This window comes from Poecilia mexicana, unplaced genomic scaffold (genome assembly GCF_051168715.1).
Source record: "Poecilia mexicana isolate PSO_F unplaced genomic scaffold, ASM5116871v1 scaffold_13, whole genome shotgun sequence".
NCBI lineage: Eukaryota > Metazoa > Chordata > Actinopteri > Cyprinodontiformes > Poeciliidae > Poecilia > Poecilia mexicana.
In genome coordinates this window covers 16,152,800-16,168,385 of record NW_028263382.1, presented here as the reverse complement: position 1 = coordinate 16,168,385, position 15,586 = coordinate 16,152,800, and the positions used below count along the sequence as shown (strand labels likewise).

General features: G+C 37.8%; 1 long non-coding RNA gene and 1 pseudogene across 1 annotated transcript in view; both read left to right on the top strand.

Moving 5' to 3' along the window:
- The window catches only part of LOC106916654 (uncharacterized), an 88,811-nt gene extending 73,599 nt beyond the window's left edge, over window positions 1-15,212 (top strand). The window contains exons 2-3 of the long non-coding RNA XR_001418033.2: window positions 12,588-12,725; window positions 13,913-15,212. This is a non-coding gene — a long non-coding RNA (uncharacterized LOC106916654). The remainder of the gene's footprint in view (window positions 1-12,587; window positions 12,726-13,912) is intronic.
- Window positions 6,710-10,636, top strand: LOC148155791 (uncharacterized; annotated as a pseudogene).
- Window positions 15,213-15,586: the final 374 nt, after the last annotated feature.

Here is a 15,586-nt window from a genome sequence, read left to right as displayed (position 1 = left end):
AAATTTGATTGAATTCTCACATCTGACTTGTACGTGTGGCAGATTCCTCAGCTTATGTTTTGGATGGCAGTTACAAGTTTTCGCGCCGGAGCCCGAAATTTGACCAGCTGCAAAAAAGATGTATGTCTAACTGCTGCGCCTCGTTAAATATTCATCTAAGCGCCATTTGCTGCCTGCCAAATGGTAGCCACAAACATTTGTCAGACAATCAAGTCACGCCAATGCACGCCTACAAACCTGTACACCTGCTCATGCATACCATGATCTCACTGTATACTAATGGCAAATGGATTCCATGAATTTGTTTCCCATATAATTAAAGAGGTTTCACGTGATGGTTACAGCTGCGAGGGGGAGGCAAGGGAGTGTCCCTGGACAGACAGAAGTCACTTATGAATATGCAAACACATCTGCATGATGATGTGCTTCTTAAAATTGTGGATTTTCAAAAGCAAACGAGGACAAATGTGCCTTGCAAACGTGTTGATGTCCCCTGTACAGTTTTTCATTTTGCCACAAAACACAGCCTTCTCGGGTTATTGACGGCATGTGAACCTGAACTTCTAAATCCATCTTGGAATCATTGGCAAGGTTTTAATTTGGACTTTGACTGAGCTACTCTGTCTCATAAAAATGATCTCATCTAAAGTTTTTCTTTTGTAGAATTTATTTTTTTTTTCAAAAGATGAAAACAATTGATATCAGCTCTGAATAGATTCTGTGCCTCTTAAGAAAAGCATCTCCACAGTGTGACACTGACACAACCATGTTTTTCTTCATATTTCGAATTTTGCATCTATGTCAAAAAGTTTGCCGTTTCCAGACCACATGGACATGCTAGTCCTCCGGAAAGGCCACAGTGTGAAGTGAACAATAGTAGTTGATCCATCAGACTTTCACCAGAGCTGCTCCTCTCTTACAGCTCCTCCAGAGCTACAATGAGCCTCATATTTAATTTAACAAATTCCATGTCACATATGTGTATCTTTTTCTATTTCACAATTGGACACCATTGTTGTCGTGTGTCAGGCAAAAAAATAAAAAGTATATATATATATATATATATATATATATACATATATATATATATATATATATATATGAGAAAAAGCAATGTTTTAGCTGTGATGTTATAAAATGTAAATAAAGGCTATTAATCGTTTTACAAGGCTTCCAAAGATCACAAAGATCAAAGTGTGTTGCAGTTCAAACTGCAGCAATATTTGTTCGCTTCAGTCCAGACTGAAGCGAACAAATATGCTGTTCTTTGTTTTCATACTGCTGTAATAAATATGTATTTGTTACTTTGTGTCTGAAGCACAGGGATTTCTCAGTTGTGAGCAAAAGCACCGACGCCGGTCAACACTCGGCTTTATTTGGTGTGTTGGTCCTTGGTTTGACTCCTTGTTCATTTGCATGTACAGCATACCGACACACATTGCTTCAATCAAATGAACCTTTGCTTTCAGGGAAGCTGAGTGCTTTCCATTGTTCAATTTGCCCTTATCAGAGCAGCATTGTAGACGAGGCTCTGAGCCATAGATTAAATGTCATTATTTAATGAGAGCAGACCAGGATGGATGCGGCGTGTAATTAGTAAGACACATCCACTGCTATGATAGATCCATCACTATAGGAGAGACAGAAGCGCTTTTTGTATGTGTAAGGGGTTTCTGTGTGGGTGTTCCTGCCACTGACTTTGCCTTTCAACCCCCCAGTGAGTGTGTGGATTTAAACACTCAATGCATCAGATGATGCTCATCAATCTTCTGGTAAATTTACCTCCCCCCACTCAGATGAGCTGCACATTCACTTAGATGTTCGGATACCTCTCCAACAAGGCAACATTAAACATCACGCAGCACCACACTGGGATCGTAATTTCCCTGGTTTTCCTGCTTTAATATAGTAATAATGTTGGGGCTTGGATACAACAACGTCATCCATGACTAATGGTGGGATTCACTATCTATTTATCTCTGTCTCCCCATCTCTTTCTCCCCCTATGCCCATGCAATTTCAATTTTCTGTTTAGACACAGTCATAAAAATTCAGCTGGTATCCCATTTATCAAGCTAAAACATGACGTATCAGGCACCAATCTAAAAATACAGGCTCAAAGTAACACAAAAGTACACAACTATAATATAGCACTACTGGAGAATTTGGCCTGATAATGCACAATAACAAGGCAAGGAAATGAACTATGAAGATCTGCTGACATCTAGTGATTTGAACACGGTATTACAGATCACAATTACAAACATTTTACTTACTCTTCATATCTGTGGCCAGTAGGAGTATAGACATTTTTTAAACATGTTTTTTGATCCTCCATAATGTGCTGTTTATTTAATATGGCCCATCAAAGGGGGAAATTATGATTAAATGTCATTTTGACTAATGGGCTTAATAGAAAATGATAATGCATTTTTCAGCATTCTGTACATTAAAACATAGCAGGAGCATATTCTTATTTTATGTAATTCTTTGCGAAAAAAGAAATCTGATGAAAATGTTTACAGCTGCTCCTTGATTTCTTGCAACAATCAATAAGCTTTAAATGCAAAGTATATTGGATTTTGGCATTCGGTTTAGTGAAAAACCCCAGCCGTCCTTCTCTGAACTCTGAATTACAGAGAACTTTATTTTCCAAATTAAATCCTGAAGATTTTATCTTTGAGTAAAGCTGCCATCACAGTATTTATCTTGCCATGAATGTTGGTGGTGAGAAAATCGTGTTAGATTAATTTAACTCATGAATGACTTTTTGTGGAACATCATGTCCTGTTCCATCTTGGAAGTATAAATACCACATTTTATTAACTCTGTTGTAAAAAGTTTTTGTGTAGTTCCGATCAATGGAGTGGAATTCACCATGTGTGTTACAAACATTAGTGTGTAACTTCTGCGACATTACAATTTTTCTTGTACATTTCTTTTTCTTTTTTCTTTTTCAAATAACCATTATCTGATCACATGGAAACAAAATTGACCATCGTTTTTTTCCCAGAGGCCAAATCATTGCTATCCAAATTAATCAGACACGAAGTGATCACTTAAGTTTTACTTTCAGTTTCAAAGTAAAACTGCTGGTCACGGGTGTGGCACTGTAGCTTCTGCAACACTGGTGCACAAGTGCAGTAAAGGTGATGTGTGATGACATTTTCAAATAATTGGTGGCCACCTGCTTGTGGTGGTGGTGAAATGGAATATGCTACAGTGTTGATGCGTGGGAACGTGAAGTGGGAGCTTTACTTTCTCTAGCAAAAATATGAACAAAACGAAGGTTTGAAATGGAACAGAACCTTTTTTCTTTTGCTCTTAAAAGGAACAGCTAATGGTGTGACAGTACTAAACAATTAAACACAGAGTAAATAGTGTTCATTAATTCCGTGCTAATGGATTCTTGATCCTTTTTGCTGTATGTCAGAAAAGTGAGGTTGTAATACTGCTTTTAAAATGTAGGTCGGTACAGAGGAACTTTGCATTCACCGGTTTTATAAAATGTTTGTGAACTTCTAATGCGTAGATAAAGATGGAAAATTTAAACAACCAATATGTTATGTAGTATTTTACTCTCGAGAAATATTGTGCCTTTTTCACCGTTTTCTCTTGGCAGCGCAGCACTCTGTTATATTAGCAAACAGCAGACAGTGAGTCTGCACTGGGCAGCATTCCTCTTGCTGACCAGCCATTGTTTTAGAAAGTGTTAACTTATTAAGATGAATAGAGGCTTATTGGGGGGAGGCTACTCAGTGCTCTAAAAAGGCAGAGACCACTCATGTATTTTCCCTGGGAACTATTTGAAAATGGTGTAACCCATGGAAGTGATATGAATGAAAAACAATATGAAGTTTTGAACTGTAACTTTATAAAACCATTGCGTCACCAGATAGTTTTAAAAAGCAAAGCTTACTATACAGTGTACCGAAGACTGAGGTAATGTTTTATTTAAATGTTGGGTCTCTTAATTGCTCCACTACGTTATAAAAAGATAAATAAATCAGTCTTTTTTTTTTTTTTACCTCTGTTATTTGGAGAAAAAGCCATACTGTAGATACACTTGAATGTCATATTTTCTTTTTTTTAAAGCAGCTCTGTGTTTACCACGAGTGTTCACACTTCTGTGCTTTGATGGCCAAATGTCGGAGAAAGTGTCAGCGTGTATGGTGCATTTGTGTATATAGATAAGGAGAGAGCCGAAAGGCAGTCGGATGCGACCGGCTGGCGGATTCGGCCTTCGCTGCACAGATGAGGGCAAGCGCACGCTGCTCATTAGACACAGCTCAGCAGTCCTCTCTGAAATCTCACTCTGTCACGGTCATACTCCAGAAGACGCACACTTATAAACACATCCACCGCGCTCAGTGCCTTTCTCTCTTGCTGTCTGACGTTTCTATGGCAACGGCGAGCAGCCGCAGAAGTAGGGAAAGAGGAGCTGTTATTCCTAGAGCTTGCCAATAATTAAGCTCAAAGAACATCGCACGCAATTCACGGAGCCGTTCTGAACGCTGACGACTTTCAGCACGTTTCAGTTCAGTTTCTGAGGGCAGAGTTCTCAGGGATTTACTCGAGACGAGAGGATTTGATCAATTTGATCTGAGATATAAACTCTGAGTTTTCATTCTATCACAATGATTCATGAATGAAAACTCTTTGTAAATAAGTTTTTTTTGTTTGTTTGTTTGTTTTCCACTCTCAAGGCCATATGAATGATGACTCCACTTTATCAAACACCATTGAGTCACAGTGGATGTCTTCAGAATTGCTCTTGTTTTTAGCTATTTCAAATTAGCTAAGACCTCACCACCCTGACAGACAGGTCTACACCGGCCTCTTGTAAAGATGATGTTTATTCAACGTTTGTCTGCTGGCTGTCTACAACATTGACATAGCCAACATATGCTAAGCAGATGGGATAGGGTGCTACTTTTAATGAATTCCACTCAGAGCACACTTGGCAGCCATGGCACACAGTCGGTTTAAAGATGGCTGCCTCTCATGAGTTACTCTGGCAGCATATGGCTGTGTCAGTTTGTTGCCTACATAACTGTAGCATCAAAACAGAGATAAACTTGTGATAAAAGTGACGCTGTTGAAGGAAAATGTAAAAGAGTTTAACTGAGAAGATTGTCAGCTTATCCAATTTTTTATCAAAAAAAAAAAGTTCTCCCTCCCCCAGATTTTCTCTGCAGGATTGTGTTTCCATTCCAAGATGGTAAACAAGTGCAGTCCTCTTTGAATCCATGTCCCATTAAAGGCCCATATATTTTGCAAAATGTGCCTTAGTTAATTGAGCCGCAGTAAACAACAACCTGTTGTTGGCAGCCAGGTGTCATGTAAATGGTGAAAGCAATTGGACTGAGGCACTCTGAGAGGTCTTTGCAGAAATTAATGAATGTCTGCCTTTTGAGTCTTTGCCATGGAGTCATCTATGAACCACTTTAGTGGAAATAAACCAGGTGTGTAAAACTAATTTTAATTTTGGGCCCCATCAAGAACATGAATGCCCTCAAAGGACTGCTTGTGGCAGTCAATTAGTTGCCTATTAACTTATTTATTAAAATGTGATAGATTTCTAGATTAAATATCAAACATATTTTCATATTGATGTAATTTATTGAAAACGACTTTGATTTGAGTGAGGCCGTCTCGACAGTAGAGCCATATGTATAGTCAGGGAGGATTCATGTTTCTTGGCTGGCCGGGGAACGCCTCGGGTTTCCTCTGGAGTAGCTGACCAGTTGGCTGAGGAGAGCGAAGCCTCGACCTCTCTGCTCGGGCGGTTGCCCCCCGCGATTTAATTATCCAATATGACATATTAGACACTGTTTTGTTTCAACCCGAAGAAAGCCCAACGTAAATAATTACTTTATTGTAGGCCTTCAGTCGGATTTATGAATTTTTATGTATCCATGAACTCAAACAACAGCTGTTAAAGGGAGTTTAGAATGGAGATGAACACAACCTGCCCGTTCAGTACACTATTTAAACAATCCCTGCACTGATGCCCAGGAACTGCTTGTGCTGTTGGTCTGAAAGACCGCTGGTAACCAGCAGATGTCTCCCCTTTTTAAAGGAAGGAGAGGCATTTAACAGACGCTCCCACGAGTCGTTTCAGCGTCTCTCTTATGCTGTCAACGAATATGGGCTTATCTGACAGATGGAGTGTTGATAAACAGACACATCCCCCTCATCACGTTGAATGAGGCAGTGCAGTTTGATGGATTGGCCTTATCACAGATCTCCAAAAGACGAACAGTGACACTAGATTTCTGTCTTGAAGTGTAAAGTATTTCATTTGTGTGTTTCCTTTGCCATTATTGACCAAAGTGAAATGTATTAAAAAATGCATTTTGGGTATATAATCATTTACCCATTTTCTTTTTACAAATATTGCCAACATGTAGTGTAAGTTTACCTTTACAGCTTAATTCCAGGACAGCTTTACTTTGTTTTTGCAAAGTGTCTATTTTAAGCAACCAAGATTTCTTGATGTTTTCCACATGCTGAAATCTGTACAGAATGTACTGGAACCTAATTGGGATCAACTTAATAATTCATCTCTGTTACCATTAATAATAAATATTACAAGCCTTTCACTTTGTATCTCTGGGGGTTTGTACAATATCGTGCTGTTGCTGTGTTAGAGGATTCAACAAAAAAAATTCTAATTTTTGATAAGTTGTATTATGAACTCAGTTGTATTATGAACTCAGAAAATTAGTCAAGTGGCTGAATTTTATGCAATTACTGGACAGTTCTACTTAAAAGCATCAGTACAATATCAAAGGCTGTAGACATGAAATTCCTCTTTTTCTTTTTTTTTTTTTGCATTTTCCTTTTTCAGTTATAATTTTCAAAAATCTAAATTATGGTTATCTTTACATTGTGATTTATTTCATGTTCCTACTCTTTTTAGATCTACTTGTAAACGACGTCCTCACAAACGGCACACACACACACTGAGCAGTGCCCTCGTTCTGCACTCTGGCTACTCTGTGCTTGGCTTTATTCTGTTTTATCCAAGGCTTGCAGCTTGTGATCCAGGCAATGCCTGCACACCGGCTTTGCTTAAAATAGAGCCTATAAGCTACATGGCTCCTCCCAAGGCAACAGGATTCCAACTGATAGTAGAAATACACAAAATCAAGAGTTATTTCTTTCGTGGTCCGTTGTGATATTTAATAATATTTTTTTTTCTTTTCTCATATCTGCATAAAATAGAACCTTTTAGACATCTAATATATTGTAGTCCATGTACATCAGCCCTTGTTTTGTTTGAGCAGAAGTGTAACACCTGGACCTAATCAGTTGCTGTTTTAGAGTAAGTGTATATCAAACGACAACTTTTGATTCCAGTGGTACAAGCGATTTTATTTATTTTTTTCCACTAAATTTTATTTTTCCATCCTCCCTGAAAATGTTGGTTAAAATGTTTTTTTTTTATTTGATGATGGAGAGCTTTATTTCTAACTGTGCCTGGGACTCTTAGCGGGAGGCTGATGCTAAACACCACTTCTGTGCTTTATGCCAATTCTGTATTTATAATAATAAAGCAGTTGATGTGGATTAAACAGTGTGGCACTGTAACTCTATTTTGAGATTCATTCAGTTTTCCAGTTTTGTTCTTGTTATGATCAGGATTAGGAGGCATTTTGTTTTGGAAGTCATTTTATTTAAAATAAGTTCCACATAGTGGGTAACCTCATTGGAATAAAGGTTGGTTTATGCTTGAACTCATGTGGAAGTAAAACAAAAAAAAAAAAAACCTGGCCGTTGTAAGCAAGACGGTGAAATCTGTGAGTTCCAATGAAGAGTAGGAATTTCTATGTTCGAAGTGGAATATAACTCACTCGTGAGACCAATGCGTAGAAGTAGAATTGATGAACAAGTACATGATCAGTATATCCGTATATCTGTTTATAGATTTGACGATTCGTTGAAGCGCATTCAGGATGGAGCTCAACATATTTGCTCAGTGAAATTGGAAGAAAGACTTGCCGTCGTTTGTGTGCTTGCATCAGGAGACATTCGGCTCAGCCTGGCACGTGGCTACATGTTGGCAGCCAGAACAGCCACTCTTATGGTTGGCATTCTGCAATGAATTTGTTGCACTACCTGATAAAGGCAAGTGAGAAGCAATCTCCCAGACATTCTGGCATGTGTGGAATTTCTCAAGTTCTTTGGGTTGTATTGAAGAAAAAATATGCGACAATCAGAGCACCACTAAATGCATTGAGTATTTTAACCATCAAGGAACTCGTTCCATTGCCCTTATAGCAGTTTTTGATGCAAATTACACATTTATCATGGTGTATATAGGAGCAAATGCATTGTGGCATTTCTTTCAAGATCACACATTTGGGAAGAACTTGCTATGCAAAAGTGAGTACACACTTGTAAAGATTTATAGTGGCTGTTATTAACCAGAGACAGTTCAGTAGTTCCAGTATGCTTGTAAGGCTATGAGGCACAGGAAAACCAGTGGTCTTCAAGTTGATATTAACAAAATATATATTATTTTTTTAAGGTGATGCAAAGCCAAAAGGAAAATTGGTCAAATAATCTGGTCAGAGGCGTATAGAGCTACAGTACTTCCTGGGATGTACTGGCTGTTAATATGGAAAACCAGTTTCAGTATTGGTCATATGATTCAGTTTGTGGTCAGTCAGTTTACTTGGAAGGAAAAAGACATTTCTTGCACTGTTTAAACTTTCCAGAAAGACACTTGAAGTCTATCACAACCATGTAAAAAAAAGTTTTAAAGTCTAATGCCAACAAGGTTGAACTTCTGGGTTTTAATCTAAAATGTATATTTTAAGGCATGGAAATGGCAGCATCATGCTGTGGGGCTGTTTTGAGGCTTGATATTATGAATTGCTCCAAACATTAATTGGAACAAAACCTCAAGGCGTTGGGTCTAACATTAGGCCTAAAAATGACCTTTTTCATGAAAGCTGGAAACAAAAAAAAAATGTCTAGAAGCTTTTTGTTCACTTCAATTTCACTCAATGTTCACTCGAATTTATTTCACAAACGGGTATCTAAGGAAAGCATGGAAAATTAACAAGGTATTTACTCCCGACTTAATAACCCAAATTTATCTATCTGCTTCTTTATTATCATTAATCTTTTTATCTGAGACCAAATTAAAGTCATAGAGCCACTTCCCTTGGGTCAATGCCGCCCATACACACAGTGAGATCAGTCAGTGTTTGGATTTGTGAAATATCCTTCAGCAACGACGTGACGAAAAGCTCAATTTTGACCCCAGTCAAATAACTCAACACCTTTACGCGTGTCCTTGTCAAGCGCTGAAATGATGATTAGGTTGGAAACTTGGAGGACAGGGAGGTGGTCATGCCTGAGTGCATCCGTATGAAGGAAAACAAAGACTTGGCAGTTGACAGAGTGGGGTGAAATCCCAACCACGAAGCACTATGTTACTTTCATCCTAAAAACAAACAAAAAACAAAAAAAAACAAAAGGGGCAGACTGTTCATGTTGAGAGAGAAAACTCTGAAAAGCCAAATATGCTATATCATCCTATAGGCTATCACAAGCCATGTTTAACTGTAAAAAGAGTAAGCGAGAGGTGGCTAGCCCAAATGTAGGTGGTGAATAACAACGAGCTATGAAACTTTAGGCATGCATAAATTGTTTCTTCAACTTTGTAACCTTAAATCTTAATCATGATTTTTATTTTTATTTATTTTTTTATTGTTTCTAGTTTGGTGGGGCAAATTGATGGAGGCGATTGGTGTATTGTTCCCTGTTTTAGGTACAGGTCACATTGGCAGTCAAATAAAACTTTGGCTAAAACGTTTTATTATCACTAGCCTAGGGAACGAAAATGTATAAATAAAAAGTAAAGGTTGAATCAAAAACCTCCCAGAATTTTACTTTTACCATTGATCTGTTGCAATATGCTCTGTTTTACAAGCATTTGCAGAAGTCATTAACATTAAGGTTGTGTGTCACAGAGCCATGTCAATGATTACCAATACTGTTTGCTGGAGGACAAATAGAATGCATTTACTTGTGCATAATCGGTTACATAATTATCAGTGTGGATGCAAGAAGCTCTTAGTCATATTCAGTTAGCCTGTTTTAGATTATAAGGGTTTACAAGGTTGCATGTCTTTCAGCTCCTAAAATATGTTAAATTAGATTAGCATATTTTGTTTTATTTATGGTGTCTTACAAAGTTATTCTTACCACTTGAACGTTTCCACCTTTTGCTACGTTGCATCTGCAAACCTCATGCATTTTGCTGTAATTTTACTTGACAGATCAACACAAATTGGACATAATTATGTGGAGAGATGATTTTAGATGATTTTATTTTTCTAGATTAACACCGACAAAAGAACATTCTGAAGAGCATCATTTATTAACTTGGGTGCTTTTCACATGAATTTGGTTCCTGTTGTTGTGCTGTGCTCTTTTTTATTTTCAGATATTTGATAAAACGTTGCTCTACATTTTATTCACTGCTAGGCATTTTTGCTTCAAACCCTAGTAAAAAACCAGCCCCTTGTTTTGCGCTTTGCTTCGGACAGATGGTCTGGACCATCGGCTTTTGAGAAATGATTACTTGCTGGAGTTGCAGACTCTGTCGAAGTTTTAAATTTTACCCATTTACCAATGTTTGACCAGTTCCTATGTAATTCATATAAGTGTTGCATCTGTACAAAGCAAATGCTCAAGCTTAATGAAGCTTAACTGAAATTGCATGCACTATAAACTACCCTGTAGTTAGTAGGGCTGTGAGATGTTTGCCAGCAATAACATTCTGCTTGCTCCAACTTTAACTGGTCAATATTTGGAAGTGTAGCCAACATGGACTGAATGGCTTTGTTCACTTTCTTCAGTGCCTTTGCTCCAACTCAATGTTTGCAGAGTACATTTCTAAATTGGCACACACAATTGACATCAATCATTCAGAACTGCCCCTTCTGTTCGCTGATTGGCCGGGTTTAATTTCAACCTGAGAAATCAAGCTCAATGGGAGAAGTCCTGGACGTAGCACTGAGCTGAAATGCGTTGAAAGGCAATGGCCGGGCTAATTGTTTCATGACCTGAGCCTGTTTTTAACTACGTCACAACTTTATCCATGACCTGTCTGCTGTATTGTTTGGTCTTCATGATGACGTTTGTTCACCGACGCTCTCTAAAATAACCACAGAGAGACTTCTTCTGTCTTCCACCGCTGATTGACTAAGTATCGATGCTCATTTCTGCAAAGTTTTAAGCCTCAAGAAAATAATTTAAACACACCTGGCTCTCTGGAAGCAGAGTATGCAGAAGTTAGCGGTTGTTTTAAAATTGTACCCAGTTTTGTATCTGTTTTTTTGTTTGTTTTATATAGCATGATCTCCCAGGTCCTGTTGGTAAGATCTGTAGATATCACTCAAGATGCAACACGAAATAGATCAATGTTTGATTAAAGCCGTTGGCCTTGTGTTATACATGACTCCTATATACTGAGCTGTTGCAGTTTGATTTAATTTTACCACTTCAAGAGGAATTGGTATTCCTCTCAGTCACATAGTCAAATACGCTTCCTCTACTTGCATCCACACATTTTTCTTAACAAACCATCTAAAGTTTTACATTTGCTTAGTTTCCTCATGCCACCGGCAACCGAGCGTCTTAGTGTGTAATGCTTTAAGAGATTAGGTGCATCAGTAGTGGTGCCTGATATTGGCCACTTCGTAAAGTATCGCTTTACAGGTGGGAAATTTGGTGTATTTCTGTGAAAAGTCCAAACACTGAAGCACATTGCCTGTTATCCAGTATAGCCTGCTGACTCAGCAACAGAGGACATGTGGGCTCAATTAACAACCAAGAAGAGGCATTTTTCCAAACTTTTCAGGGGGTAATCTACTTTCCAGAATGTGTGGCCCAGTGTGTTTGAGTATTCAGCAGGATATTATTGATGACCGACATATTTACTGAACAGTCAGCCGAAGCAAAGTGTCTCTTTTCAAGGCTCTGTGCCCTCCCACTGTTAATTCACTTTCATGTGAAATAGTGTTTCTGTTTATTTTTTTGTTTTTTTCTGCTTCCCCCCCTCTCCTTAATTTTCTGAGTTTCTTGGTGGAATAAAACTGACTTAGCCCTGGGGTGCTCTTGTATTTGGCAGAGTCCTGCCTGTGGGCATAGCTTTGGAAGAGAAAGTGGCTACATGATGTTCTCCGGATGATTATTAAAGCAGCTGTTACAGAGCCATGGATGGATTTCCTATAGTTTCTGAGAGTACAATGTCTAAAACTCCTCTGGCGTTAAGTACAGATTAATACTATGGAGACGAAACAAAATGGACAAAGAACTAGAGCGGTATGTTAAAGTTTTGGGTCCAAAAATCAAATTTATCAAATTGAAACTGTCCTCATACCACCACAAATGAAGTTTACAAAGAACAAGAAGGCATTTCATAGGGCTAAGAGGGCAGTATATTAAGACTCAGATACAAGACCATGTTTTGACATTTTGAGCTACAGGGATACACTCGGTTGCTCTTCTCATTTCCTTGTATGTTATAGGCTATGGCTGACATCACCTGTCATCTTTTATAGCACAGACTTCCACTTCAGCTCTATTCCTGACCTCTTGTGTGGAAGTTTCAAGGGTCACCATTTCTGCCCGGATCATCTTACATTCATCAGCTGTAGCCGTCTCCACTACGGCGATATATACAGGCAGCAATTCAGGAGGTGGGTCGCGCTGCTGCAACTTCCTACCTCTCAGATTTAATTTGTAACCAATTAAATACTTTTACAATTTGGAATATGCGAGTTTGACTCTGTTCTTACAAATTAATTGGTGCTTTAAAAAATAAGTGATTTACTTTATTTGTTTTTGTTAATTATCCTTTAGATGTTGCAGTTAATGGTGAGGTAGCCCCCGTTGTTTTATCATGGATGTCTTTTAGGGCTATGAGCAATTCTGTTCTGAGACATTTAGGTGCCTGAAGCATGAATGGACTGTGGTGCATTCCTCTGAACTTTTATACCTGCCAGTTAAACACCCACAACGTTTAGTTATTTATGCATCATAGAAACAGTTTCTTATTCCTACTAACAAATCGCAGTTGCTTTAGCACATGGATCAGTTGCTTCCATACAATTCTTTGCTGATTTTTTAAATTTATTTTTTATAATTATTGTTTGCTTATATTGGCAGTCAAAATGAAATATAATAAATGCTGAGTAGTCGTTTCCTCTTAAACTAATAGTCCTAATTTTATTACTCGAGTCATTGCACGCAAGAGGGTTGAACAAGTTCTCAAAACCTGTCAACTTGATGTCTGTTTTTATTATTCTTTTGGTGACATGTTGCCCACATTGTTCAATTTGTGAACTTTGGTTTTCACAGATGACTTCTGCAGATTAACTAGGTTTTGCAGTCTGTTTGAAGAAACACATTAGTTGTGCAAATTTTAATCTGTCTGCACAACTTCAAATTAAGTTTCATATTTCAGATTAAGACCTTAGCGCTGCTTTTCATAGTTAATCATTACTGAAGCTGAAGAGGCTGGAAATGGGATATTTTCCCATGTTTGCTTTTGTATTTATATATTTTTATGATTTTTATTTTTGTTCTGTGCAATCTAGTGGTGCTTTGAACAAAATGCTTTGCTGCAAGAAAAAGAGATCCATAAGGGAGAATTACAAATGTGTTTCTAGTGCTGCAATCATGTCTCAGTAAAATATAAAAAGAATAATTTCAGCCGGGTGGGGCTATGGATTTTTATTTTACTTATGCTTCAAATATATATAGAATAAATTCAATGTTGGTATAATTGAAAGTGATTACATGACCGCAAGGCATGGTTAAACGTCAATACACGATCAACCTGCGTTTTTTTTTTTGTTTTGTTTTGTTTTGTTTTGTTTTTCAGGTCTGTTGCTTCTACATACTTTAATGGACAGATAAATGTAGCTGCGGATCCAAACTGACTGGAGCTTCAATGACATTCACTCAACAAGCTGACAGGTCTGAAAAGGGTCGACCAAGTGTGAAAGCAGCACTGAAAATAAACGCGGCCCCTCCACCGCGCAGGTGAATCTGCCTCCTTATTGATGCCTGAAGAGCCTCCGTGCTGCTAAAAAACATGTACATCACACATGTGACCCCTGCCAGGACTCCAGATGAACCGGTTGAATGTTCTCTGAACATTTGCATTCAGTAGATCTCGTCAGAGCAGGATTTTCTTTCTTTTGTGAGTGTGAATGGGGAAATCTAAATCCTGACCTTCAGCTGGACTGACCCTGTAGACTTCAGGTGTGAGAAGAGGTGAAACAGTTGCCTCTGGCAAACATGTACTGAAAGACATCAAGAAGGACGGCCAACATATTTGTTGTCTTCCTTCACATTTTATTTTCACTCAATGTTTTTTTTTTCCTCATATTTACAGTCCTCAAGAGTCTCGTAATCATTCCAAAGAAAGACTTCAGCATTGTATAATGCAGTTCTCATATATCTTGTGAAGGGTTTGATGTGTAGCCTGACAGCTTGATTCTATTAAAGCTTGACTTAGCGGAACCAAAATCAGTCAAACACGTCCCCTGTGTATCACAATATGCAAAATGGGTTTGCTTTTTGTAGGTATTAGTCATAGCAAATTTGAGGGCACATCAGTCACAGAATGTAGCATGTGCATATTGTGAACAGCATGAAGAGAGTAAGATCTATGCTGTTGGATTTGAACAAAGCAAATTACTTTTTTGCATTATCTCATTGTTTCCTCTGGTTTTTTATCCATTTATTTATTTTATTATTTTTTATTGAAGTTCAGAGTCTAATAGACTTCCAGAACATTCAAAGAGTTGAAAAATTAGTCCAAATCACATCTGAACAACGTATACGAGTAGTTTCTCCAAACAGAAGTCTTGAAATTATCATTCCAGAAATGATTTACCATAATAATGTTACTAGTCAATTACTTAATGGTAAAAATTATTCACCGAGTCGTTGCAAGTTTTTACTTATGTCATTTGAGTTTGCTTTGATATCTTGTGTGTATGTGACGATGGACTGCCATATTGGCAACATCTGGTATATATTTTATGTCGATGCCCCCTTTGGAGATATTTAAAATTAGGCAAACTGTGTTTTCAGCGTTTCATTGTAAACAACGGAAAAGTATGATAGAGATGCAACAACCGACGCTACAAAATAAAATCTCTGTTTGTTTGGAAGTGTTTTTTCTTTCTTTCATATAACTGACTACCTCATAAGCATGAAAGCTATCAGATGAGAGCTAGTGTAATATAAGAGCCTCATAATTTAGTAACATATATTTAACTGTTTGAAGTGATTACGTAACGATGCCTAATTTATTCTGCAATAAAGATCCACACAAGTTCTACAACCATTAGAAACTTTTTCTTTTTATGTCCAAACTATGTATGTGTTTGTCCACCAAGTCTTTGGTTTATTCCTCTTATAAGTCAAATGCAGTTTGAAATTGAACAGGAAGAAGCAGCAGCATGACTCACTATGAGACTAATTCTACATGCAGTTTAGTATCATTTACCACTCAGATCACAGCTCCCTATGACCAAAAGGAAAA